The 27,040-nt window shown below is 46.2% G+C and overlaps 1 protein-coding gene across 3 annotated transcripts in view; it reads right to left on the minus strand.

The window, feature by feature from the left end:
- Positions 1-19,634, minus strand: part of TBC1D1 (TBC1 domain family member 1) — a 212,579-nt gene extending 192,945 nt beyond the window's left edge. For all 3 annotated transcript variants that reach the window (XM_054997481.1, XM_054997480.1, XM_054997478.1), the window contains exons 1-3: positions 19,456-19,634; positions 10,419-10,505; positions 5,098-5,159 (exon numbers count right to left, since the gene is read on the minus strand). The gene's annotated coding sequence lies outside the window, so the exon portion shown is untranslated. The remainder of the gene's footprint in view (positions 1-5,097; positions 5,160-10,418; positions 10,506-19,455) is intronic.
- Between the last annotated feature and the right edge of the window lie 7,406 nt (positions 19,635-27,040).

Genomic DNA, 27,040 nt, shown 5'->3' on the forward strand with positions numbered 1-27,040 from the left:
CCTCTTCCGTGACTGATCTTTGCCGGGTGAAGGGGGGGCACTGCCTCCTGCTCCACGCCTGATCCCAACCAGGTAAAGGCAGGGAGCGGTCATTGTCACTTCGGTCCTGATCCCTGCTGGGTGAAGGCATCAGGAGGGCACTGCCACCTGCTATGCACCTGATCCCAGTAGGGTGAAGGGGGAGGAGGGCATTAACTCCCGCTCCGTGCCTGATCCCAGCCGGGTGAAGTGGTGGGTGGGCATTGCCTCATGCTCCACTCATGATCCCAGCTGGGTGAAGGCGAGGGGCGGGCATTGTGCTAAGGAATTTTTTTATGACCCCTAGTTTAAAAGACCTATGTATGAGCAAATATTGGAGATAACCTTTCACACAGAAGGCAAAAGCTTTTGCTTGTAAGCAGATTCCTTCTGACACAGTTTCAAACAGTGAATACTGTAGGTTAGAAAGCCCTATTGCAACCACAACTATTTTGCCTTTGTACTCAAGAATTTACCTTGAATAGCCACCTTCTCAGGAAGACACCCCAAAATCCTGTGTGGCACCAGACAGAGAGCATGTTTATATTCAGGACTTTTTCTGGGAAAAGAGGTGGTGGAACTGTCTATTACCACATCTGCACACGCAAAGCCCACGCACGCTCCCAGAAATATGTGATAATGTCACTCACGGAAGTAATGTCACTTGTCAGGGCTTGTCACTGCCGCCACTGGGCGGGGCGCTGGCTGGGCCGGCCCTGACATCAGAGGGGTGCCAGGGATGCTGCAGGACCCTGCTCTGTGGAAGGAGGGGCGGTATACCTCACCCAGACTCCCTCTCAGTCCACTCGCTGGCCTGCTCAACCTGGCCTGCTCACCCCCTGCGTCCTCCATCATCTCCTCCTCCACTCTCGCACTGCTCTGCTCTCCCGCCATGCCATCACTCCTTACTCACACCCACCACCTCAGAGCTCTTCCTAGCCACCCTTTATAGCCAGTTTGGTGCCAGTTTGGTGTAGTGGTTAAGAGCACGGGACTCTAATCTGGAGAGCCGGGTTTGATTCCCCACTCCTCCACAAAGCCAGCTGGGTGACCTTGGGCGAGTCACAGTTCTCTTGAGCTCTCTTAGCCCCACCCACCTCACAGGGTGATTGTTGTGGGGTAATAATAACACTTTGTAAACCGCTCTGAGTGGGCATTAAGTTGTCCTGAAGGGCGGTATATAAATGGAATGTTATTATTATTATGTTATTATAGGGTTTCCTTTCTCCGCCCCGCCCTCCTTCCAGGCTTGGTCCCTCTCCTGACTTGGCCCAGCTGTGCCTTCCCTCAGGTGTTTCCCTCCTATCACTAACCCCTCCTAGGCTTCCTTGCCTTGCTGGCAGGGTGGCGCTGAATGCGAGCCATCCCCAGCTGAGGTCTCCTTGGCCTTGCTCACGAGGAGCTGCCCCAGTAGGCCTTTGAGCTGCTGAGCTTGCCTGGCCTTGCTCGCGAGGAGCTGCCCCAGCCGTCTTCTGTGCTGCTTAGCTTCCCTGGCCTTGCTCGCGAGGAATTGCCCTGGCCAGCTTCTGGACTGCCTGCCCATTGATGCTGGGCGGGGCTACCCATCTCCTCCCCCAGAATGCCTGTGGCAGCTCCACCTGGAGGGGCTTGGCTCCTAGCAACTCCTGAGCCAGGCTGCTGTCCTCTAGCCGGGGTGTGGCTCTGGGCTGTAGTGGCTGCTTCTCCTCCTTGGCTGGTAAGGGCTCTGCTTGGGCTGCTGCTGGGTCCCTATTCCCCCTGCCTTGGCCCTTTTCCTCTGTCCTGCTTAGCCCCCTCTCCTCCCCTTGGAGGGTGGGACTAGCTGATCTCTCCCTGCTCCCTCCAGCCCTCTGAGGCTTTGGCCTTTCGCCCCTTCCCCCTGGAGTAGGCAGGTTCTGGACCTGGTTGCTGGCTGGGGTGGTAGGGCCGCTGCCTCCCGGTTGCCTCCCACTGTTCCCTCCTGGCAAGTCTGGGGGCTGGGACTCAGACCCCGGACATCACTCCTGGAAATGACGCTGCTTCCTGGAACCCAGCACTACGCCGTATTACAGCGAGATAAATGTTAGTAAGCTTGGAAAATTACAGTATTATGTGAATGGGTTTTTTTCCTTTCTGTATCTTCTACAAAAAGTGAAATCTTCCATTCCCTTTCCCAAACATTTCATTTCTTTGGAATCATATTTTAAAATATGCAAGAATGAGGGGGCCTCTAAAAATCCAAAACCCATCTCACAAATCTAAATTCTCAGATTCTCTCTGCCAGTGTAGGGGGAAAAAATTCAGAATTCTTTCTCAAAATTCCACAGAGTCTGAAATTCCTAATGTAATGAATATTGAATTTTCACATTTTCAGAGAGGGTTTTGCTTTACTGGAGCAATTCAAAACTAGATACTCAACTTTAGCTGCATTAGATTTATACTTAAAAATGGCTTTTTTTTTGTTGCCTGCCAACTCTACCTTACCAATGGCTAAGCTGTTGGTGACATTGTGAAATGCTCATAAATATTCCAATGTCCCAGTCAATATTCATAAAAACTTCCTGAACACCCATATGTCCACTGCAATTTCAGTGATGTTAATCAGCTGAGGGTGGGGAGAACCATTTGAGTTACAGCTATTAAGACATAAGAACACGTATATGCTGATGAATATACTGATGAAAGCCTTCTGTGACTTGGACACAGCTATCCATTCCTAGCATAAAACTAGAATAACCATAACTGATATATTTAACTAACACAGAACCATTCTGCATTCAAAAGCTGTGGGAACCATAACAATGTCAACTTTAGTCAACAAAAGAATGAAAGCAACACGCACACACACATACATGCACAGCCCCACCCACCCCCATGAAAAGAAAGCAGAATGAACTCAAGCAACACATACACACAGCCCCACCCCCTGAAAATAAAACAGAATGAACTCAAACAGCACACACATACACAGAAACCCCTGAATGAAATGAAAGCAAAATGAACTCAAAGAAGCTTAGCCTCCTCTGGAGAGCTGGCCCAAGCAGCTCGGCTTGCACACTCTCTCTCACTCACAGAGGAATGGAAAAAAAGCAGAATGAACTCAAAGCAGCTTAACCTCCTCTGGAGAGGCAGCCCCAGCAGCTCTGCTTGCACTCTCTCTCTCTCTCTCTCTCTCTCACGAATAAAAAAAGCAGAATGAACTCAAAGCAGTTAAGACTCCTCTACAGAGATTGTGCCGGGTCCCAGCTCTCTCTCTTACTCATAGAGGAATGGAAAAAAAGCAGAAAGTACTTAAAGCAGCTAAACCTCCTCTGCAGAGCTGGCCCCAGCAGCTCTGCTTGCACTCTCTCTCTCTCTCACACACACACAAATGAAAAAAAGCAGAAAGAATTCAAAGCAGATAAACCTCCTCTTCAGAGCTGGCCCCAGCAGCTCTGCTTGCACTCTCTCTCTCTCTCACACACACACAAATGAAAAAAAGCAGAAAGAATTCAAAGCAGATAAACCTCCTCTTCAGAGCTCGTGCCGGGCCCCAGCTCTCTCTCTCTCTCTCTCTCTCTCTCTCTCACACACACACACACTCACAGAGGAATGAAAAAAGCAGAATGAACTCAAAGCAGCTAAGCCTCCCCTGCAGAGCCAGTGCCAGGCCCGAGCAGCATCTGCTTGTGCTCTCTCTCACTCAAGAAAGCAGAATGAACTCAAAACAGCTTAACCTCCTCTGCAGAGCCCGCAGGGCCGAAGGAGGAAGGAATCACATGTGGGCAAATTCTAGAGCTGCCAGAACAGCATTCTGGAGTGTTCCCCCTCAAAAATAACCCTTTTTATATTACAGAGAGATATTACTGTCTTGTCAATTAGGCCTGTTTTGGTGCCATGTCTCCTGAAGAATTTGATTCTGAAGAATTGTTTGTATCTAGTTTTGTATAACAATTTTATCTTTTATTCTGTAAACAATTAGCTTTGGAAAGTATAAAAGATCCTCTGCTATGGTTGATCTTTATGCTTATGTCCTAACAAGGAACACCATCTGAGCTTTATTATTAATAAAACTCATATTTCTTCACTGATCAGAGTTTGGTGTCTTGATTAATGGAGGGTAATGGCTGTTAATGGAAAATAAAATTAAAACAGAGTACTTCTAAAAGAAATTTCCATAACACACTGCCACTTGCTCTGTGCCTGATCTCAGCTGGGTGAAGGTGGGGGGCGGGCATTGCCACCTGCTCTGTGCTTGATCCCAGCCAGGTGAAGGGGGGGTGAGCATTGCCACTTGCTCCACACTTGATCCCAGCTGGGTGAAGGGGGGTAGGTATTACCAACTGATCTGTGCCTGAACCTGGCAGGGTGAAGGCGGGGGGTTGGCATTGTCATCTGCTCCACTCCTGAGGCCAGCTGGGTGAAGGGGGTGGGCATTGCCACCTACTCCGCACCCGATTCTAACAGGTTGAAGGGGGGGCGTGCATTGCCTCCTGCTCCTCGCCTGATCCCAGTCGGGTGAAGGGGGGGTGGCCACTGCCACCTGCTCCACTCTTGATCCCAGGTGGGTGATGGCGGGGGGGTGGGCATTGCCACTTGCTCTGCTCCCGATCCCAGCTGGCTGAAGTCAGGAGGGGGGAATTCTCACCTGTTTCCCTTCCTGATCTCGGCCTGGGCTCCCCACTGCAGTGCGCTCTCTAGAGGGATAGGCTGCCTCGCCTGGGCTTCCCTCCATAGCAGCACCCTCTGGTGGCACACCAGGGTAGGAAGTGAGTCATCTGGGACACACCCTTTTATATAGTAGGATATGTCTCAGTGGCTAATAGCAACAGTGACTAAAAGGAACCTCCACACCAAGGTAGTGTCTGGAGTCAAGAAAACTCGAGGAGAGGGACCCCAAAAAGGATCCCCAGCCCAACAAGCAGCCAGCTGAGATCTTTAGGCTTGTTTCATTGGAATTCCACCTTCAGAAACAATTATCATAACACCACGGCACAATTTTTACGTGCATAATCTCAGTGCACTCAAAGACAGTCCTCCGTGGAGAGGAGGGTCCCTCTCCACGAGTTTTCTCAGCTCAACCTGCAAGAAAGTAAAAAGAGAACGCATCAATTGTTGTGGAAACTACGTTGGTACACATACCTGGATATTATCATCTGTTTGGTTGGAGATCCTTTGGGGTCCCGCTCCTGGAGTTTGCTTGGCTACACGTGTAAGAAAACATAAAGAGAAAGCTTAAATTCTTGTGGAAACAACGTTGGTAAACTCTCTTAGATACAACCACTAAAAGTTCATTGATTCATAAAAAACGTTTTGGAAGTGGTACTAGAGGACTTGAATATATGGTCTACCTTAAATGTTTTGACAAATGTTTTGATAAATGGTTGTCTATAATTTTTCTACTCAGATTGGATACACTGTATATTAATTTTGTGTGAAATCTTCTGATACTGTGTTCTTTGAAATTGATGCAGTTGACTATATGTATTCTGGTGGAAATGGCACTTTATATGTTTAGAGATTAATTCATTCATTTATAAATAGCATATTTGAGAGTCTTTACTAATCTCCAAGTGTGGTTTTCACTCTGCTTCTTAGCTAAAGTGGTGATTGGCATTACCCTGGGCACGTATGAAGGGGCCATGAGAACTAAGCACTGATGTAGCCCATTCTGCCCTCCCCCTCATGATCTGCCCAGGTTGCTGTCAGATGGCCATCTAGCCTTTGCTTAAAAACCTCCAAAGAAGGAGAGCCCACCATCTCCTGAGGAAGCCTGTTCCACTGAGGGGCCGCTCTAACTGTCAGGAAGTTCTTCCTAATGTTTGGCTGAAAACTCCTTTGACCTTCTGGGGCAGCGGAAAACTACTCCGCTCCATCCTCTATATGACAGCCCTTCAAATTCTTGAAGATGATTATCATATCACTTCTCAGTCGTCTCCTCTGCAGGCTAAACATACCCAGCTCCTTCAACCTTTCCTCCTAGGACGATCTCCAGACCCTTCACCATCTTCATTGCCCTCCTCTGGACACATTCCAGCTTGTCTATATCCTTCTTAAATTGTGGTGCCCAAAACTGAACACAATACTCTGGGTGAGGTCTAACCAGAGCAGAAGTAGAGCGATACCATGACTTCTCGTGATCTGGACACTATGCTTCTGCTAATACAGCCCAAAACCGCATTTGCCTTTTTAGCTACGACATCACACTGCTGACTCATGTTCAGTGTATGGTCTACTAAGACCCCTAGATCCTTTTTGCACATACTACTGCCAAGACAAGACTCCCCCATCCTATAATTATGCATTTGATTTTTCTTTCCTGAATGCCGAACTTTGCATTTATCTCTGTTGAAATTCATTTCATTTGTTTTAGCCCAGTTTTCCAGCCTGTCAAGAGCATCCTGTATCCTTACTCTGTCTTCGACCGTATTTTCTACCCCTCCCAATTTAGTATCATCCGCAATGATACCTATCCCTGCAATGAGCCTACCATTTCCTTGCTCTTTTTCTTACTTTGAACATAAACAAAGAACCCTTTTTTTGGTTGTTTTTAGCATCACTTGCTAGCCTAAGCTCATACTGAGCTTTAGCTTCTCTAACACTCTCCCTACAAGTATTGGTCATTTGTTTATATTCGTCTTTGGTTATAAAGCCCTCCTTACATTTCCTAAATGTATCTTTGTTGTTTCTCAACTCTTTAGAATAGCCTCTAGATAAGACTTACAGAGGAAGGTAAATTATCGAAAAGAATTCTGGTTCAAAAAGGAGTCAGGCAAGGTTGCCTTTTGGCCCCTTTTTTATTTAACACTTATGTCAACCACCTAATTACATGCCTCCACACAATTCATACCCATGCTCCAGCATTTTCCAACAGCAGAAAGGTTTCAATCTTAATGTACGCTGATGACACTGTTCTTTTATCCTAAACAAGGGTTGGTCTCAAGGAAGCCTTAGTTAAATTTAGTGGTACTGAACTGTTAACTATCAATTTCGCTAAAACTAGAATTGTCTGTTTCAGTAACTCATTCAGGAAATACAACTGGAATATTAAAGGAAATACTGTAGAACAAGTTAAGAACTTTCAATATCTAGGCATTACCTTTTCTTATAATTCCAAATTTTCAATGCATCTGTGTTCATCAGCTAATTTAGCAGAGAGAAGTGCAAATGTGTCATGTCTGAGCCCCATCCATGCCAATTTTGGTTCTGCTCTGCTGAACAGAGTGTATCTTGCCATAGCTCAATATCACTTTGCTAGTGTCATAACTATTGCTAGTGTCATAAATATTCTTTTCTCAGGCTTTCACAGACTGTAACAGCTTCCAGTGTTTATGACCTTGTGCTCATTCCCAGACAGTGCTGTGTCTTGCTTCCTAGTAACTCATCGTGATATCACAAATATGTGAAACATTCTCACACCAAGAGAGTGCCGAAGTATTTTTACGGTTGGGAGAGGGAAAAAAGGAGTAAACTAGAATGGTGAAAGAGAAGTTTCTCTCACATGATGTCATTCCTGTCAACTTCTACTCATGCTGCTTAGATGTCTGCCTTGCTTCTAAGTAGTCCTATGGACCTCTATGTGGAAATTATCTGATTTCTGAATAAAAGCCATTTGACTAAGTACTTGTGTCTTACTGCAAATGGGTCAGAGATCTGTCTCCTGTATCCTGTCATCCATAGCCTGACAAAATGCTATTCTCAGATTGTTCAGAAGGAAGGGTGCAGGCTTCCTTCCAATGGTCCTAAAAATCTATCAGGCGAAACCAGTGGCCCAACTTCTATATGGCTCGCAGATCGGACTCGCTGCCAACCTTAAGACACTCGAAATGGTTCCATCCAAATTTCTTAGATCTTTATTTGGCATCCCTAGATGCTCTCCTAACATAATACTTAGGCAAGAGGCCGGCCTACCCAGAGTTGAAACTATAAGTCTGGGAACAAGCAATACTTCTCTGGCTAAAAATGTTGGAAATAGCAATTTCTGGTGTACAACAGCAGCAAGAAGGAAGAAGAGCCTACCATGCAGGGGGCAGCAAGGATCACTTAGTTAGGACAGTGAGAGTAGCACCTCTCTTGTTTCCTGGAGGGTCATTTCCTTGTCTTGTCTCCTATTGGGCTAAACAGGGCAATATCCTGCTTCTTCTCTCTCTCTGCAAGATGTAGTCAGATAGCAAGGAATCTCTCTCTCCTCTTTACTCTCAAGTATGTAACTTCCTCAAATAAAACTTTTTGCCTCTTCAATCAGCACAGCGTAATTCCGCTGCATTATTTGCACTCATCCATCAAAAAATTCATTACAATCCGAAGGGCTTAATACCTTACTTTTTGGCATCGGACCCTTATCCTGTTTGGTTTACACAAACCCTTAATAAGATCAAACATATTGGCTTAGTTCCAGAAGATCTTTCTTGTGGAAGCATACAAAAGGCAAAAACAACTATTATACAGAGACTTCTTGATATTGAATCACAAAATGAAGGTTGTTGTGGGTTTTCCGGGCTGTATTGCCGTGGTCTTGGCATTGTAGTTCCTGACGTTTCGCCAGCAGCTGTGGCTGGCATCTTCAGAGGTGTCTTTTGGTGCTACACCTCTGAAGATGCCAGCCGCAGCTGCTGGTGAAACGTCAGGAACTACAATGCCAAGACCACGGCAATACAGCCCGGAAAACCCACAACAACCATTGTTCTCCGGCCGTGAAAGCCTTCGACAATACACAAAATGAAGCTTTGTTGCCCAAGAACTTTAAATGTCTAAAATCCAGCTCTAATTTTACTGCTGCTTCTTATTTATCTAACATTACCCACAAACCTTACAGATGGGCATTCTCTAGAGCCCGCTTTGAGGCTCTATCTTCTGCCATACTGCAGGGTAAATTTGCCCGAGTGCCAGTGCAAGAACGTCTATGTCCTTGCATGAGTAACATGGTGGAATTGGTTACCCATGTTCTCCTATTTTGTGAATTTTATCAAGAGGAACGGGCCTGCTTCATATTGCCCCTCTTGGCAGTTGTATCTTGATTTTAGATGAGAAGTTTTGCGTAACTTCCTCTTAGAAGACACTCAGAGCTCAGTGACCTATGCTGTGGCTAAATTTTGCTCTTTAGCTGTTAAGAAACGCAGATTGCTTTTAGCTGAAAATGTGGTTTAATTGTTTTTTTTTTCCTATTCCCACTGTTCTTATCTCATTAACTTCTATTCATGTTTCGCTTATCACTATGTCTGGATGTGGCAATTTATCCCCTTCAAGTACTTCGTTATCATATCACCTCTCAGTCGTCTCCTCTCCAGGCTAAACATTCCAAGCTCCTTCGAACTTTCCTCATAGGACTTGGTCTCCAGACCCCTCACCGTCTTCATAACCCTCATCTGGACACATTCCAGCTTGTCTATATCCTTCTTAAATTGTAGTGCCCAAAACTGAACACAATACTCTAGGTGAGGTATAACCAGAGCAGAGTAGAGCGATACCATTACTTCTCATGATACCATCACTTCACTGTGCTTCTGTTGATACAGCCCAAAACAACATTTGCCTTTTTAGCTACCACATCACACTGCTGACTTATGTTCAGTGTATGGTCTACTAAGACCCCTAGATCTTTTTCACATTTGTGATTGTACTTTTAATATTTCGCTTTTAAGAAACTCCCACCCCTCTTGAATTCCTCTCTCCTGGGATTCTACCCAGCATAGATTTCAGATTGTTAAACTTTGCTTTCCTGAAGTCCAACCTATATGTCTGACTACGTACAGCTTTTCCCTTCCCCAAGACTGTAAATTCCAAAATTACATGGTCGCTGCCACCCAGGGTCCCCACTACTTTCACCTTGTCCATCAACCAGTTCTTCGTTGTTGGTGAGAGTCAAGTCCAAGATGGCAGAACCCCTTGTTTCCCTTGCCACTTTCTGAAAAATGAACTTGTCAGCAAGACAAGTCAGGAGGAATTTATTTGACTTTCATTTTTAGCCAAGTTAGACTTCCAACAGATGTCCGAGTAATTGAAATCTCCCATGACCGCTGTGTCCTGTCTCTTTGTGAACTTTATAATTTGTTCTAGGAGTTTCTCATCCAAGTCCTCTGCTTGACTTGGTGGTCTATAGCAGACCCCCACCATAGTATCACTATTATTTGTTATTCCTTTTATTTTTACCCAGAGACTCTCAACTGAATTTTCATACTCAGTTACATGTATTTCCTCATAAGTATATACTTCGTTTACATATAATGGTACTCCTCTCCCTTCCTTATTTGTCTATCCCTTTTGAACAAGTTGTATCCCTCAATCCTAGTATTCCAATTCTGAGAGTCATTCCACCAAGATTCAGTAATGCCTATGATGTCATAGTCCCCTTCCTGTATTAGCACTTCAAGTTCCTTCTGCTTGTTTCCCATACTCTGACCATTAGTGTAGAGACATCGGAATCCGTGAGTGATATACCCTGAGGTTTTTGTATCTGCACTTACCTGTAAGTTAACGTTTCCTAGTATATGTGCCACTCCCCACAAATCTTTAGTGTTCTCCTGGATTTGGTCCTCAGTAATGCTGAAGACCTGGTGAGAGATGTAAATGTGATTGCACCACTTGGGAACAGTGACCATAATGTTATTGAGTACAACATATGTATAAATAGGAAATTGCCAAATAAGACCAACACAGCCATGTTTAACTTCAAAAGGGGTAACTTTTCTGAGATGAGGGGGTACGTGAAGAAGAAACTGAAAGGGAAAGTAAAAAAGGTCAAAACACTTGGGGAATCTTGAAGACTATTTAAAACTACAATCCTGGAAGCTCAAATTAAATATATACCGCTGGTTAGGAAAGGCACAAATAGGTTTAGGAAAAGGCCAGCATGGTTAACAAGCAATGTAATAGAAGCTGTAAAAGGTAAAAAGGATTCTTTTAGGCAGTGGAAAACTAGTCGGAGTGAGGTTGATAAAAAGGAGCATAAGCTGTGGCAAAAAAAGTGCAAGTCTGTGATCAGACAGGCAAAAAGGGAATATGAGGAGCATATTGCAAAGAACATAAAGAAAAACAATAAACAATTCTTTAGTGTTCTCATCTCCACTTATAGGCTTTCAATTTTTCTCTCTCCCCCCCACAGGATTTAGTTTAAAGTCCTCCTTATCGCACTTGCAAGGCAAACACATTTTCCCCTTCCCTTGTGAGGTGCAAACCATTTCTCGACAGAAGAGCTTCACCTCGAAAGCATAAGCTATGGTCCAAAAACCAAACCGCTCCTGATGACACCATCTACATAGCCAGTCATTTATTTGCAGCATTCTTCTTTCCCTTCCTAAACCATGGCCTATGACAGGAAGAACTGACGAAAACACAGCCTGTGCTCCCAGGTCCTCAGCCTTTTTACCCAGAGCCACATAGACTCTTTTAATGTGTTCTGGGCAATATCATTTGTTCCCACATGGATCAGCAAGAAAGGATAATAATCTGTTGGCTTGATGAATCTTCCTACCCTTTCTGTCACATCCTGGATGCATGCACCTGGCATGCCTCCCCAGACAAGTCCAGTCAGCCCTCTACTACTCTCGGTAGGGAATCCCCAATTACCAGTACATGCCTTTTCCTATATTGGGGAGCAGAAGCTCGAGTCCTCTCATCCACAGGGGCCTGAGAAATTTCCTTCAAGGTTCCAGAAAGCTGGGAGATTAGCCCTCGATCCAATGGCCCAGAATAAAAATCTATGGGGAGATTGCTTAGCATCAGACGCTCAGAATGTCTCCCAATTTTCCTGCTCCTGTAGATTACATTCTTCCATGCACCTGCCTCCTGTCCTGGGTGCTCCTCCAAATCCTGAGATATCTTTCCCTCCTCCTCCTCCTCCTGTTGCCTTCTCGAGAGTGTTTCATGTGTCCTGTCTAAGAAGTCTTTAACTTCCCTTATAAAACGGCATGCCTCAAGTCCCTGTATCTTCTCCTCCAGTAGGGCTACCAACTTGCATTTGCTGAAAGTGCAGTTGCTGTTACCCTCAGGTAAAAATACAAACATGCCACAGACTTTGCATGTCGCTGCCTCAGCTTTCTCACCAGCCATACTGTTGAAATCTATTTCAGAAGTACTTCAGTTTTTGTTGTACTTCCCTGATAATTCCCCTGCCAAACTGCCTCACAAGACTAATTATGAAAGGCTTGCAAAAGCAAAAAAAAGCTTAACACCTGTAGGATGTAAGAGCTACCCAGCTTCTAACAGGGCGCCCAGGCCAGACCCCCAGTCTAAGAGCTCGCACTCGTGGCTCGTGCCTCTGGCGAGGAGGAGCCTATACAATTCAAGGCTCACCGTAGGGGCCAGTAGTCAGACCCTCTCCAAGTAGCAACAACCACCTTCTGCAATCAGCTACAATCCAGGCAAAAGAGACGAGCAGAAACAAACAACACTTACTCAAACAGGCACCTCTCTCCAGAAGGCTTCACACACTCACACACCCTCGGACACTGTCCTCCCACACAGTAGCCTCAGCTAATTCTCCCCAGCAGTTAAGGAAGGCGACAGAAAAGCATTCGCCATCCCAGCAGCTCTCTTTCCTGCTCCTTCTCAGAGCCCAGGTGACTGTGTGGTGAGCTTGTGACTTAATGAGCGATTCTGTGCTCTTGTTATTTCCTCTCACTTCACATATCGTGGCTCATGTGGCTATTAATACTACTGAGAACAACTGTCAACAGTTCATAACCTCTGGGAGGCAACAAGAGTCCCTCCCCCCATTTTGAACAGTAATATTCTGTTCAATCTCCCAGGCTTAGCTACAGCCATAAATCCCACCATCTGTACTGCATTGGGTCCTATAAGTAACACTGCAGAAGTATTAGCCTCTTTCCAAAGTGACATGCAGCAAACAGGCATTCAGTCTCTTAAGACTGCATTAAAAATCAGCATGCAACAGCATGTAAAAGAAAAGGTTCTCATTTTAAAAGCAAGGAGAATGTTTTTAAGAGTACTTTGCAAGACTGGATTCAACATATATTTATTTACTTACTTCATTTATACTCCACTTTTCACCCCGAGGGGGACCCAGAATGGCTGACGTTGCCCTCCTTTCCTCCATCTTGTTCTCACAAAAACCCTGTGGGGTGGGCTGAGCTGGCAGTGTACGACTGGCCCACGGTCACCCAACAAGCTTCCCTGGCAGAGGGGGGGATTGGAGCCCGGGGCCTCCCAGATCCACAATGTTCTAACCACTACACCATACTGGCTCTAAATTTTAGTGCCTGGATGGAGAAAAGAGTTGACCCACCAACCACAATTGCTTCTGTTTTCTGTACTTATTACTGATTTGATAACAATGGTTTTGACAGTTTCCACTAACAGGATGACTTTGAATTCCCTAAAACAGCTCCCATTACCCCCAAATATCCATTCTTCCTTCTTGTTCCCATCATTCTATACATCGTTTTTTTTTTAAAATCAGACTGAAAACAGAATACATTGTGCCTAGACTGAAATTAATAGCTGCAACATCATATTCCCCAAACATATCCCACAATGGAAATAAACATCAAAGAAAAAGTTGTTGTCAGGGTGAACATGGCTGACTACTACATTTTGGAAGAGTCTCCACTAGAAAATATCGCATCTATTAAGGACTGCACACTTGCAATCAAGTCACTCGTATAATAGTTAGCAGTTCAATTGAGGGAAGTGAGTATCGCCAGGCAATGAAGAGAGAACTACACCCCCACCCCACCCCTTCGCATGTTTACGCCAAAAAAAGGTCAGCTTCCATCACCACTAGCACAGGTGAACTTACGTCCTCATTGGGACTTCTAAACTGCAGCAAATTCCCCAGGGCTGAAACTTTATCTTGGGCTTTGCAACACTGAATGGCAGAGTGACGCCGTCACCACGTTGCAAGACAGAAGGGGACACCACACAAAAAAACAACATAGGGGAGAATTGTGTTGAATGGCGAACAAAGCAGCACACCCTTCCTTCTCAAATGTGATACTGGTGCAAACTAGTGCTTATAAAAGGTGTTTGATGCAGCGTGTGAATTTTAACAGCTGATTTGCCAATTAAATCTATGGTATGCCTCTGCCTTCTAGAAATGGGACAAAGAATAATGAGCACACAGCATTTCAATAGAATCCTGACTTTTATCTTTTAGCTACGTAATTTGAAAACACACCCTCAGGTGCCACGTCATTTCCATCCTTTGGCATTATGGTAATTAGGTTTTGTAATGGATTTTTAATGGTGAAAGCATCTTTTAGGAGCCAGTTTGAGACTGGAAAAGAGGGAACACAAAAACATAAATATATTTATCTGAAGTATCAGAAGATACACTCACCAGAATCAGCACATATTTTAGCCAACTATCTGCAGAACTTAAACAGAATCAATCTACACCTCAGTAACGCTCTGCTTGCCTCAGTGGATAAGCAATGATTTCAAAAAACTGACAGGCCAACAGATTAGTGTGGAAATGTATAAACTACCTAATCCATTAATATCTAACATCTTTTCTAAAAGTTGTTGCCATAGTTTTTAACCATCTTCAGATATCTTATACAAAAGTTTATTAATAGAAATGTACAGTGAAAGCAGTGTCAACTGCCACTTGGAAAAACGGTGTTGCATTTACCTGTAACTGTTGTTTCTCAAGTCTTTTCTGTGCAAGCACACATTGGGACTGTGCAGGCACAAGGCCAGCCACGGAGAGAGATTCTTTAGCTCCAAGACTGTAAAGGGTGCTCCGATCTGGCAGCGCACATGTGCAGTGTCTTCCTACCGGAATACTACACTGTAAGTCAGAGCACCCCCCCCCTCCTTTCCCTCAGTTCTCCTGAGCCACTGTGTGTGGAGCATAGAAAGGAAGAAGCAGGAGGGAGGGAATGTGCGCCTACACAGAAGACACTCGACGAACAACAGTTACAAGTAAGTGCAACTCTGTTTTCATCGCTGGTCTTCTGTGCAGTACCACACTGGGAGTATAGCAAGCTACTCACCAATGGGTGTGGGTGTGAAAAGAAACTCAGGAGAACAGAGATTGAAGTACAGCGGTCCCCAGAGCGGCATCTGATCTGGAATTTGTGTCAATCGAGTCGTGCCAGATGAACATGTCTGCTGACAACCAGGTGGCACCCTGACAGATGTCCCAAAGTGGAGTTCCTCGTAGAAAGGCAGCGGGTAACAATTGGGCTCGGATGGAGTGAGCTCCAATAGTCACGGGACAGGGGACCCTGGCTGAATGATAGCGCCGTTTAATGGCTGTGACTATCCACCTGGAAAGAGACTGCTTCAAAACGGGAAGGCCCTTGCATGGTCCGGCATAACAAATAACAGATTGTCATTCAGGGTCCACCAGTGGAGGGAGCGGATAGACCTTGGGATGCAGAGATGGGTCTCTGGAGAGTCTCTGAAGGGCAGAAAAAGGCCTGAGAAACCAATTCTGTAAAGGTCTCACAAAGAGATGGACGAAAGGAACCACGCTGGTTGTAGCAGCCATGAGACCGAGCAATCTTTGGATGGATCTGGCTGGTTGAAAATGACTGGACTGGAAGAGTCTAATCAGGGACTGTAGTGGTGATGCTCTGTCTAAGGGCAGAAAAGCCCGTCCCTCGATAGCATCCGACGTGGCTCCCATAAAATGGATGACCTGAGCAGGAGTAAGAGATGATTTTCCAATTAATTAGAAGACCCAGATTGGACACAGTCTCTGTTTTCAGACTAGTGTGTTCAGAGAGGAGCTCTTTCGACTGGGCAACTAAGAGCCAGTCATCAAGGTATGGGGGGTAAATGATGCAGCCCTTCGGCCTAAGGAAGCCAACTAGAGCAGCCACACGTTTAGTAAAGCCCAAGAGGCTGAAGACAACCTAAAAGGGAGGGTGGCATACTGGAAAGTCTCCGAGCCATACAGAAACCATAAATATCTCCTATGCTTGGGGTGTACGGTTATATGAAAGTAAGCATCCTTGAGGTCTATAACTGCAAACCATAAATCTAGTTGCAAAAACTGAGTAACATTAGAAAGCGTTAACAACTTAAATCTTTCAACTTTAATGAACCTATTTAAGTGGCAAAGGTCCAAGATGGATCTAACCCCAGCATCCTTCTTTTCAACTGTGAAGTATTTAGAGTGGAGTCCAGCTGGGAATCTCCAGGGGAAACTCTTTGAATGGCCCCCTTTTCTAGTAACTTAGAAATAGCTGAGTGTAACTGTTGTGAGGTTGGTACAGCTGAACGTCCTGGGAAGGATAAAGGGGGTAATTCCAAGAGCCATAGATGGTAACCATACACAATGAAAGACAGCACCCAAGAATCATTGGTAACAGTATAAGAAAAGAGCGTGTAAGAAAAGTGTAAGAAAATAGGACAGTCTGCTCAGGAATGTCCCAAGCTGCTTGGGGCATTTGTGGCTCGGGAAGAGGGTTTGGGGGCCCTGAACCTGTTTAGGTGACAGAGGTTGGAGCTGCTTGTTCCTAGACTTGGAAGCTTATGCTGGTAAGGGCTGTAGCTTCTTTGTGTGTGGTAGGGGTGGTAGGAGTACCTGTTGGAGCGCTGCTGGTATTGTTGCCACCCCTGGTAACAATATCTGGTGCTTGTTGCTGCTGTTGTTGTTGCTGTTTGGGGGCTATCACACCCAGAGATTAAGCTGTTTGATTATTATTTTTTCATCTGAATGAGGGATTCATCCATCTTTTTGAAGAACAAGGAGGTCCCCTCAAAGGAAAAATCTACCTAGCTCCTTTTATCATACGGCAAGGCCATTGACCGTAGCCAAGCATGAGAGTGCAGCACAACTGCAGAGGCCATGGAACTGGCAGAACAGTCAGCTGCGTGGTTGCCTGCTGATATCTGTTGCTTAGCAAATTTAAGAGCCTCTCCCTGGAGGACACAAACTAGGGATCTTCTCTTGTCCATGAGGTCCTGGATGTAGCTCGAAAGTCTCACCGCCAGGAAGAGGTTATAAGACCCCCTGATAGCCTGAAAGTTCGCAATTCAGAAGTTCAATGTCATGGAAGAATAGACCTTTCTTCTGATGCTGTCCAGTTTCCTATCCTCCCTGTCCACAGGCAACACGTGGGAACCGTATTTGTACTTGAACTGGACCTCCTCAGTTATTGTTGCTTCGGCTTGTAATAATGTTCAATCTGCCTAGAGGCAGTGGGCATAGAGGAAGGGCTACTCCCATATGCCATGTGTAATATGTAGAAGATCTTCTACTACAGGAAAGGTTGTTGAGGACTCAGAGTAAAGCACTTGTAAAACTTTACTCTTGGGCTTTGCTATGGAGGAAGAAACATCCAAGTCTTGTGCCTTGGCCATCCTCAGCTTTTGATCTGAGAAAAGTCTAAAGTCCTCATTAGGGGATGACAAGGAGGTGTCTCCCACAGTTTCTTCTGGAAAAGGATCAGAAGCTAGGTCAGATGTTCAAACGAGCTGCTGCGGCTGCGGCTTCAGAATCAGACATAGGTAGGTGATGTGGATGGAGCCAATGAGATGAAGTGGTCAGTTCCAGGAGTGATGGCCATGCTGGAGCCACGGGAATCTATTGAGTTGGTGCTGAGGGCATGAAAGGTGCATTCTGCAACCACACAATAAATTCCTGCCAGTTGGGAGCTGGAGCCGGGACAGGTGCACCAAAGGACCATGGCATCAGGATCAATGCAGCAGAGGCGGACATTGTAACCGATGGGGTCCACGTATGAGTTTGAGGCTGGTTAAGAAAGGAGCCAGTTGAAGATGCCAGTGGAACCAAGGGTCCCGGAATTGATGGAACCAGTGGCATCAGAACTGAGGTAGACTGCATGGGTTCCATTTCAGCTGTCACCCTGGTACTCATGATGGAAAGTTGGGGTGGGTGGAGGCGAAAGTGTAGATGGAGGCATAATGGCTTCTTCTTCAATGAAGAGGGACGGAGTAGATTAAGCAGACCACTGTTCGTAGTGGGAGGACGTGGAGGCCAGTCTCTTAGGGCGCTTTGACTTGGTCTTTGACTTTTGTTTTTGTCAGTGGTTCTGTGGAAGCCCATTTTGAACTGCCTGGACCTGGGGAGTGTCTCTTAGAAAAGACAGCCTTATGGAATGGGCGGTCGCTTATGGTCTTAGTCAAGGTCGGTTCAAAGGGTGGGGTCAGAACCGAACGTTGTTGCTTCGTCAGTTCCATGTGGCCAACCTTAGGGGTTGTGGTGGGATCCAACTGAGAGGCAGGGTCTTGCTCAACAGATGATCTTGCTGCTGGCTTATCAGACCCAGAAAGTACCGTCTCCTAAATGGCTACTGTAAGATGAGTGGCGCCATTGCTGGAAGCCTTAGGAGCAAACTTTTGGCACATGCGGCAAGTCGACAGGCGTGCGGCATCTTGGTGTTGCACTTAGAACATTTCTTAAATAAAGCTTTTTAGGACGTAATGTCTGGATAGTCAGAAGTAAGGAAGAAAGAAAGAGATGAGAACTAGTGAAAGCGAAAGGAAGAGCCTCTCTCTAAGGTGGCGAGAGAAGAACTGAGGGAAAGGAGGAGCGCGCCAACCTACAAGGTAGTATTTCAGAAGGAAGACGCTGTGCACGCACGTTGCCAGGTCAGAGCACCTCCTACAGTTTTAGAGCTAAAGGATCTCTCTCCATGGCTGGCCCGGCCTGCGCAGTCCCAATGTGGGACTGCACAGAGGAATGAGGACAAACTGCAGCTTACTGAAGCCAAGATCGCAAAGAGAAGTTTACACATCATCCTGCAAAAGTGAGGTGTATTCAGGTAAGTGCTGTTTTTAGTGCCAATGGAAATTAGCCTGCTACAATCCTATGCGACTTTACCTGGCAGCAAGATCCCCTGAACACTGCAGGACTTTTTACAGGGCTGTGCTACATGTCCATAACCCACATCCACATATTCAGCCATTGCTAGCTTTACTGTCCCCCTTTCCACTGTGAACATGCATCTGAAATGGGTTCTAGTCTGTGAAAGTCTAGTCTGCAGTTTTGCTCACCTTTAAACTGCCACAAAACTTGTGTTTGTTTTTGCTACAACATACTAATAGGGCTATTCCTCTAGAACTAGTTCCTCCCTTTCCAGTGCAATCTTAAACAGAGTTACTGCAGTATAAATCCCACTGCTGACCTGCTGTTAAAATTTAGATTGTAGGCTCCTCAGGGGCAGACGCTGGAAAACACGGACATATATGAATTCAGCTCTCGGTGCATTCTGACGCAGAGTGACTCCCTTCTAAGACTACGATAGACTTGGCTGGTGCAACTCTGCTTAGGACTGCACCGTAAGGAAAGGCTCCGAGCGACTTTCCTCCGGGCTGCACACCGGGAGCGCCTTCCTGCCCGGGACTTGACGCAGAGGCGCCCGGCGCTCACAGCCGGGGGGGGGGGCGCATTTAAACGGGCGTCCCAGCCGCGCCTGGCCCGGCTCGCGCAACTCGTTCCTTGGCGCGGATGCTTCGGGCAGCCGCAGCGCCCTTCGCCGGCGGCACAGAGACGCGCGCCCCTCAGCCCCAGCCCCAGCCCCCCCCCCCCGGAGATCCGCCCCAAGCAACGGGAAGAGCTCTTACCCACACGCGGGCGGCGCGCAGCGGAAGCCTTCGCGGAGGAAGATGGCAGCCCGGCGGCCGAGGCCACGCAGAAGAGCCCGGCGCGCCTCTCCTGCCCCGTTTAGGACGCGGCGGCTCCGGCAAGCGGTCGGGCAGCCCGAGGGGGCGCGGAAGGCGCCCTGGGGCCGCCCCGTCTCTCCCCGGGGAAGGGAGTCGAGTCGAGCCTCCGCCCCGGCTGCACCCGCCTCTCTCCAGGGGAGCCAAGGGGCGGAGGGGGCGGCCTCGGCGGAGGGCGCTGCAAGGACCGCTCCGCGAAGGGAAGAAGCTGCAAAAATAGCCGCTGCCGCAGGCTGGCCCGGGAGGCGGGAACGAGAGGCGCAGCGGGGGCCGGGCCGGGCCAGGCGGGGGCAGCAAGGCGCCCGCCGCCCCGCCTCGGCGCGCAGCTCCTCGCGGCAACCCCGAGGCGCGCCGCCCGGTGCCCGGGGCTGGCCGGCTGCGCAGGAGCCCCTGACCCTGCCCCGCGCGCGGGACTTTCCTGCTCCCCGCATTGCTGCCTCAGGCGGGGGCCAGGAGGGGCTCCGGCCAAACCCCGCGCCCCAGGAGCGGTCACAGTTCGCTGCCCCCCCCCCTTCGTGACCTGTCCGTGTGAACGAGCCCTTGGAACCCCAACGCGGGATCTGGGAGACCCGGGCTGGGATCCTTTGTCTGCGGTGGACCCTCGGGCCAGCCACAGCCAGCCTAATCCGCCTCTCAGGGTAGTAGTTGTGGTAAGGATAAAATGGAGGAGTGACCAGAGGAACGCGGGAACGAACCTCAGAAGCAAAAAAGACCTGCGTAGACTTACGAAGTAACCTCTTATGTAAGTTGTAATAAACATCTAAGTAATATTTAATGTACTATTTCAGTGATTATTGAGAGAACATACCACTAGAGCTAAGAAATTTTCTGTGAATGACAAATTGAAACGGGATTAACCATGATCTAGACAACTCGTCAGAGTTAATTAAATAGTACTTGGATATTGATTGCAACTTACATAAGAGGTTACATAGTAAGCCTACCCGGGTCTTCTTTGCTTTGGGGGATCAGGAGCACAGCAGGTGGCAATGCCCACCTGCCAGCTCCACCAGCTGGGATCAGCAACAGAGCAGGTGGCAATGTCAGCCCCCCCCTTCACCCAGCTGGAATCAGGTGCAGAGCAGGTGGCAATGTCTCCTCCCCCCACATTCACCCAACTGCGATCAGGAGCGGAGTATGTGGCAATGCCCCCTCCCCCCGCCATCACCTACCTGGGATAAGGAGTGGAGCAGGTGGCAATGCCCACCCCCTCGCCTTCACCCAGCTGGGTCAGGAGCGGAGTACATGGCAATGTCTGTGCCCCACCTTCACCCGGCCGGGATCAGTCACAGAGGAGGAGGCAATACCTGCCTGCCCACCCTCCCTTTTCTAGAGCCCGTTGTATTTTTTCCAACAACGAGCTGTGTTACTGGTTAAATAATTCCTGTGCTGAAAGAGCTTCGCTCAGAGGAAAGTACCTTACCAGTACTGGGGAGGGGAGTCTTACTAGTATTGCATAGTAGTCTGTTATCACTTTACTCCCCCCCCCCTCTGCACTGGCTGTCTGCCAGTTTTCAGGTACAATTCAGAGTGCTGGTTCTTTCAAGGTCTTCCTCACAAGGCCTGCTCCTTGCACCCTTTCCCGCAAAGGTGAGGCAGATGGCAGTCAGATGGGGCTTTTTCAGTGGGGGGCACCTCACATGTAGAAGGCACCTCGTTCCCCTTGAGGCTCACTCAATTAGCACAAAACAGTTCTTTTTAGCAGAGCTTTTAAAGTCAGGGGCTCCATCTTTTAAAGCTATGTTATGGTTTGCTTCTAGCCTAAGTATTGTTTTACAAATACCATTTTTAGCTACTGGGCATTGCTTTATATTATTTTTATATCTCTGTTTTGTTTTTTGCTGTGGCTTATGCATTATTGTTTCATGATTCTATTATACCATTTTACTTTGTGGACGACTTTGAGCAGACGCAGCATACCAATTTTCTACGCAAATAAGTCCCTTCAGCCCATTTGTAAGGAGACAAGTGAATTGGCATGATAGCTTTTATTTTTATGACCATTCTTTTTATAATAATAACTGTGGAAGCAAGATCAAGACAGCATCACTCCCATTACTGCTGCCCAGCATATTACTCAGTGAGCATAGTTTTGTGAAAACTTGGAAGTCTTCAAAAGAAAGCAGAAGCAAGATGACAAAAAAGATTCTTCTGGGCCAATATGCACATTCGTTGCTCTATCTGAAGGCCCCAGGTTCCTCCTCAAAGCCTTTGAACGAAGGCTGTTCTCAGCTTTTGGCTTCAAGTGCTGTGTAGTCATGTGATGCACGTGCGCGAACTAGCACTCAAGCTGCACCCATGTAGTGTCTGGTGTGTGCATCATTTGCAACTGGATTTTCCGGTGTTGACAAGGCATGGCAGGAGGTGAAAGTTTGCTATAGTATAATGACAGCACAGTATGTAACAATGTGTGGGCTTGACATACATCAAAACTAGTGCTGTCTTTCTACATGTTACTAAACACAGTGTTCAAATATGTATACACGGGACTGCATGTGTGGGAACTGGAAGCTCCAACAGCAGTTTACAACTATTAGGAAACGTTTTGTATTTTTAAATCTTTCAACCCATACCACCACTTAAGCTTGCCCACAAAGACTCCGTTCCATCGCAGTTGGCCCCGACAACTTTCTGAACTCCAAAGCCGTCTCCTCTCAATGGACATACATGGACTATACAGCCCTAGAGTGGTTTCATAACCAGCCCCAGCTTGGTGCGGATGAGGAAGAGGCAAGGAACCAGATGGACCCAACATGGGTTTGAAAAGGGAGTTAAGGGGAAAGGGGCTCTGATCATCTGCAGGGCCCGAGAGGCAAGACAGGGCCTAGGACGTTCTTCGCATCATGTCTGAGCTGGGAGGGGACGGTACAAGGAGGGGAGCTGACGAGGAATCTTTGCCAGAGGGCTTGTGGTGGCTCTCCGCAGCCCTGCATGGCCTGGCCTCACACATGGTTGTGGACACCAGGAATTGCACGCACCCGTCTCCCTCTCCTATTAAACCTGCCAGCGTCCGTTTGTAAAACAATACAGTTATCATTGCAAGAACCACAGCCATGCGAAAGAAAAGATCTGAAACCCATCAATGTCTACAGGTCTTACTCCAAAAATTTAACACAGCTTAACCAGTTAAGATTATGCGGAATCGCAGCACATCAGTTTCTGTGCCCCATTCAAAAACATTCTTTGTGCAGCCAAGCACAGTAAGAATTGGACCATACAAACCCCAGAGAATTGGATCTAAATGCTACGACTGTAACAGAAAGAGCAGCAGAAATAAGCAAGGCTTGTTTTTGTTACCAATGCCTTTTCCACAACCACGATTCAGGTGGTTCTGTGTGTGTTTCATTCCCCCACCCCGTTTCCTTATTCAGTAGCATTAAGCATTGCCTCTCAGCTGTGAATCCCCGGAATTTTGTTCAGTTGTGTGTGAGATAATTATTTCTGGTGGATCTGTGCCCGAACCTGGCAGATGCTTTGGTTTTTAGTGTGCGTCTCAATTAAATCTTGAAAACTCGGGCTCACCAGCCAGCAGGAGTCTGAAGCTGCTTCCCACTTTCCCGCAGCTTTTCAGTTGTATGCATGGATACCTCAAAGGCACAAAATGTGTAACTTGCAGCTGCTCTTTCATGTTCTATCCTAGAAGAAGCTACTCAAGAACAGGGAAAGGATCATGGGCCTGCAGTAGGGTTGTCAGCCTCCGGGGGGGGGGGGGGGCTGGATATCTCCCAGAATTACAACAGATTGGTCTCCAGAAGACAGAGATCAAGTCCTCTGTAAAAATGGCTGCATTGGAGGGTGGACTCTGTGGCATGAACCCTGCCGAGCTCCCTTCTGTCCCCAAAACCTGCCCTTCCCCAAGCTCTGCCCGCCCGCCCCCCCCCCAAATCTCCAGGAGTTTTACAACCTAGAGTTGGCAATCTGAGCCTGCAGGCCTCGGTCCCCCCCCCCCCCCCAGATTAACAGTGGAATCCTAAAAACACCTTCTCGGGAGTGGGCCTCATTGAGCCCCCTTCAGGAGGATCCTGAGCGAAGCTCCTTGGGACTCTTCTGTTCAACCAGGTCTCCTCGCCTTTTAGTTTCCGGTTAAAAATTCTTTGAGCCACACAAAGGAAAAACGTAGCAGCAGTATTCTACCCCATTAACCAGTAAGAAGAACTAAATTTAATCCACTCTTGCAGTTTGGATCAGTAATGTAAACTATGATGTCCCGCACGCACTTCAGTTCCTTCCTTTACACACGCTGACCAAGGAAGGAAAAGGATGCAGGATTTCTTAAAGGTTATAGTGACCATTTTGCTTGAGTACACATTGAACTGGCATTTGTTGTTCTTGACTGAGTATATGTTGGTGACCCGTCTTTTGTAATTGCACAGTTTAATGCATTAAGTAACTTCAAAAATGTTTAAAAACATTAAAGCACACCCTTTAGCACAACATGTTTTGGTATAGTGGTTAAGAGTGGCAGGTCTCTAATCTGGAGAACCAGGTTTTACTCCCCACACCTCCGCTTAAAGCCAGCTGGGTGACCTTGGTTCAGTCACAGCTCTCTCAGAGTTCTCTCAGCTCCACCCACCTCCCAGGGTAATTGTTGTGAGGATAATAACACACTTTGTAAACTGCTCTGAGTGGGTGTTAAGTTGTCCTGAAGAGCAGTATATAAAACGAATGTTGTTGTTGTTGTTGTTATGGTTCCCCCACCACAAAATGCATGGCTGTACTTTGCCTGGGCCCAACTGTTTAACAGCATCTCTCTGAAGCTCACAACAAGCTCAGAACAGTGTTTGAGGCAGGAGAATAAAAGACTCTTCCCTGGATATTCATTCCCACAACAGGTGTTAGAAAACAAAGAGAGTATTATTTGCAAGCACAAGAGACAACTTGCCAGTTCATAAATGGGCTGTGCTTCGTAGCCAGAACCTGACTGGCTTTGTGGGATTTTCTCCATTACATGGGATATATTTCTCCATCAACTGGAGAAGGCAATCAGGCCAACCTTTTCACAAATTAATGTCAATAGTAATATAGGGTGTCCTTTAATAGAAGTTTAACCGACGATTATTTACCAGCTTGATGGCCTTTACCAAGATGCCCTAAAAAGTTTCAAGAGCCCATTTCTGCACATTCAGTCCCTATTAAAGGGGACACGACATTTTCCTTCAGACCTTTTGGCAACTCTAAGTGGATCACCAATGGAAGTAATCAAAACAAAACCACCCCAAACTTGTAACCAACAACAGAAAACTACTGTGACAGGTAGGGCAAATGATTAAAGGGAGAGAGTTGTCGTTTCCTGGATTGAGAAGTTCATGCTGGCAATCATCATAGCTTCATACTACATATAAAAATCTTCTAAAAATCTTGATGTTGCCACACCAGAATTTTTCCCATGGTGTACAATTCTTCATATGCCTCAGGACATTATGTTGAATAACATCACAATTGTTGCATGTACCAACTCTTGAGCATTGCTGGACCATAAAGCAACTGGTCGCTGGTATCTATTTTCAGCATAAAAGCTGCATTACTAACTAGTTTGCTAAACAAAAATAAAATTTAAAAAACAGCTCTACTTTCTTCTAGCCCAGCTTAAAGTGCTTGGAAGCTTTCCCCTTAGCTTCCATGGGCTTTGGATGAAGACAAATTCTTTTCTAATGACATGTTTACTTTCCCAGCTCTATTTTTGTACTGTAAAAGCTGTGACTATATACAGAGACTGACTGTTGTGTGCTTTATAAGAATATATAAGGCCAGTATTAATTTATGGTCTTAAGTGAGGGAGAGATCAAATGACAAAAATGACCTGTACGTTCAACTGACCTTGTAGGAATAGGGCTTAGTCTTTCTTTTTCCTTAGCCCAGACTACTACCCATATCTGAAACCATCCCATTTTCAAGGACAAAATTATTGTTTCCATAATTCTAAATGTTTCTGTCAGCAGGTGAGGCTGCAACTTCAGTGTAACTTCCCAGCAATACAACTGCAACACAGCAGTTGCTGCATAAGAGTTTTGTGACATCTTAAAGACTACCAATATTCATTGTGGCACAAACTTTTCAAGATGACAATCTATTTTATCAGATGCACAAAGTACACAGTAAAATAGCTGGATATTATATACGTACAAGTACATGCCAATATTTTGCTGAGTATGCCATATCTGTGCATGTTAAGTAATGTGAGAAAATCATAATTGATTATGATTTTCTCATAATGTTCTTCAAAAAGTTGTTCAGTAAGATTACACCAGTGTACTCGTCTTAGCTGGTTGATTGAGTTGTAAGAGCTACTCATAATACATACAGCAAAAACTATACGTCATCTTTACAACAACAAAAAATGAACTGTTTTGTATTCAGTCTTCTACATACCTTACCAAAAGAATATAACTGGCCACCGACAAACCACTTGTTCCTTCTGGAATCAGTGTTTTAATTAGCTCATTCATTGTCACACTAATTAGCTTCATTTGTACATTATTGAAAGGGTTAAACACCAAACTGAGTACTAAGAAGAAAAGGGTGTGGTAATTTGATCAGTATTGTGAAATTGTTTTCAACGTGTTCCTATAGCTTTAGTTTCAGATCTTTATTAAAAACTTTCACTTCATGTTTTTTCTAATTTCCTTTGCTGCAGTTTTTTTCACAAAGCTGAATCATATCTTACCAGTAATTAAGCCATTTTTATCATACCTTTTAAAGATATTGTCTATATATGTAACCTCTATTCAAAGGTCTTTTATTTTACAGGCAAGAAAGAAAACTCAACACAAAATACTAGAAAATGTTTTTTAAAGCTTTGCAAACCTTAATAAATGAACCCTTAACATTTGATTTCTGTTTCCCATTTATAGTATTGTGGAAAGGACATACATAAAAAAACCTCTCAAACCCACAATTCTTCAATCAATCAAGATAATTAAGCATACATATCTATTACAATTAATTACATTTTTAAAAGCCATACATGGCTTAACACAACAGGCTTCCAACATCTTTCTTTCTTTTAAATCTAAGGGAAACTGCTGAAGTTATCATACAAGTTATCCAAGGATAAAGGAAATTGCAGGGTCAGCTTGAGGGCGAGGGGCGAGGGGACGGAGTTTAAAAAGTCACGACTTTATTGATTACCATTTATGGAGCCTTGGCTCAGCACAGGCCACGGATCCAAGCGCTGGCTGGCTGGCCCGCCTGCTACATGATGGCCCCCTCACGCCCCCCCCCAGCCCGCCTGCTGAGGGGGGAGCTGAAGGATGATAGTAAGGGGGGGTTCCATATGGGCATAAACCCCTGCACGGCTCCTCTGCCACTGGGGAGTGGGCATACCCTGACGGCCCCCAAGCTGGACTTCTCCCTGCCATGCCTTGCCCCCAAGATCCCTTAAGGGGATCCCCAGCTGTAAGGGACGCTGCACACAGACTGTGTTCCCCCCCTAATGGCTCCGTGCCCAATGCCAAAACCATCACAAGGGGCGGGTGGTCCCCCATCGGCT

The sequence above is a fragment of the Eublepharis macularius genome, chromosome 14 (genome assembly GCF_028583425.1).
Source record: "Eublepharis macularius isolate TG4126 chromosome 14, MPM_Emac_v1.0, whole genome shotgun sequence".
Classification (NCBI taxonomy): domain Eukaryota; kingdom Metazoa; phylum Chordata; class Lepidosauria; order Squamata; family Eublepharidae; genus Eublepharis; species Eublepharis macularius.